Raw genomic sequence first — 2,194 nt, 5'->3', positions numbered from 1 at the left:
AATGCAATGGTGGGCAATGATGCTTCAAGCCCAAGTGACCAGTGGTAGAAGCTGGGAGAAAAACCTAGAGAGGGGTAGGGAATGAGGAACGTGCAGATCTGCGAGGAGAGGGAGGGGATGGACTGCGCCGCACCACCTAGAAGTCACCCAGATACAGGTTCAGAGTGACTGTGACCCGCTAATCCTGGTTCTTAAGTCTTATTAAACCTGTGATAATGTTGAAGTTATAAAATGATTAAGCATAAATGTCAAGCAAAGAAAACTTGCCTTCTATTTTGGTAAGCGAATTAGTGCAGTTCTGTTTGTATGCAAGGTATTTGTATCTAGAGACTGCTTTATTTATTTTAGGAAAGAGTATACTGGGTAACTTGGTCTCACTGTGTAGATAGAACTCATTGTGGTCTGCCTGTTTACAGTCTCCTAAGAGCTGGGATTACAGGTACGTGCCACCATACCCATTCTCTGTTCCCATGTCAGCATACCGCTGGGGAGCCTGACCAGCTTGGCAGGCCCAGGGATCGATCCCACCACTCCTGAGTCTTCTTGCAGGCACTTTAATCTGCTGAGCTGTTGGCTGGCCCTAAAGAGACTGGATTAAAGGAATATGTCTAGTTGCTAAGTTCACAAGGTATGGGAAGCCATTAACTGGTATCCATTTTATAATAGTGTCAGCCATTTTCTTAAGTTTCTATTCCTCTGCTGAGTTAAGTTTATGGTCCTTCTCACCTTGCCCATTCCCCGTGAATCACATGCTATGCCTCAGAGATGACACTTTTGCCCATTGCCTAGATACCTGCTCACCCCCTAGAGCCGAGACTTCCTCATTCTTACACCCCCTGTATATACCCAACACCTCCCCTGAATAAACAGGACTTGATCAGAATCCTGTCTTGTCCTCATTCTTCGTGTCTCCTGTCCATTCTCATCCCCACTTCCCCTCTAGGGTCCTCGTTGACTAACCCGCGGGTCGGGACAACAAGGCATGGATTGTAGTGGTTGGTTGGTCAGTGTCTCAGTTACTCTTTTCTCATTGCTGTGACAAAATACCCAACACCCAAAATGAAGGGAGGAGAGATTTATTTAGCTCACAGTCAGTGGAGGTTTCCATCCATACTCAGCTGATTCCAAGGCAGAGCAGCACATGGCAGAGAACAACCTTTCATGGTGGTGGCAGAGAGCAAGAACAAAAGGGCAGGAGCAGTGTTAAAATTGGCAACAGAGAGCCAATTTTTAAGAGCCTCCCTTAAATTGCATTTAGGCTATCCACACCATAATGGGAGTAGTGCTCACACCCACAATTCCAGCAGCACTCACACCCATAATCCCAGGGGATCATGAGTTAATCACAAAGTCTAGAAGTCAGCCCCATGACTGCCTGAGGTTTTGGGGGAACTGCTAGACACAAACCATAACACCTAGTCAGATGTAAACTTAAATGTGAAACAAAACTTTCTAACCCTTCAACATAATCCTTTGGAGATTGAGTAGAGATATATTGGAAATATCAAGTCAATTAATGTTTTTCTTACACTGAATATTAGATTAATAAGTGTATGATACTTAATATTATGCATAAAATATTGTATAGCACCAGCAGTGAATAAAAAAATGAAATGCAAGAACATGTTATGGACTGTGTAATCCCAAACTATAGGAAGTCAGAGAACACCCTCTAGTTCTCTGTGTAAATAACAATTGTCTTTTGTGGAATGTAAAACACTTGTGTATACTGTATTTATAGTGGTTATTATTATTTATAGTCATATTATTGTGGCTATTGTTGGGAATTCTTTTGTTTTGAAATATTGGCTGTGTTAAAAAATTCATTTAAGAAAATCAGTGAAGAGAAGAATTGTTTAGTCCCCCAGAAGACCAATGTGAAGTGTGGGATGTGGAGAGGTCACTACCATTGTAGAGGTGATTTTAAATGTAACCAAAATTTTCATCCTCTATTTGTAGCACTGTTCAAGGACAAGACTGGGAAGGACAGTTGCTTCTCATAATTAGAGAACTACAAAACTTTGACATACCCATGCCCAGATGCAACTTGTTTTTTTTTTTTATTTTTTTTCCTACAGTTTTATTGATAAACATATAACAATGAGACAGTTTCAAATCAAATCGGAAGTACAGTTTCAACAAATAATACACTGCATATATTCTTCTTAGTGGTTAATTGCTGTACAAGATGAGG

The sequence above is a fragment of the Octodon degus genome, unplaced genomic scaffold (assembly GCF_000260255.1).
Source record: "Octodon degus isolate 3935 unplaced genomic scaffold, OctDeg1.0 scaffold00287, whole genome shotgun sequence".
NCBI lineage: Eukaryota > Metazoa > Chordata > Mammalia > Rodentia > Octodontidae > Octodon > Octodon degus.
Note: the sequence above shows the minus strand (reverse complement) of the source record.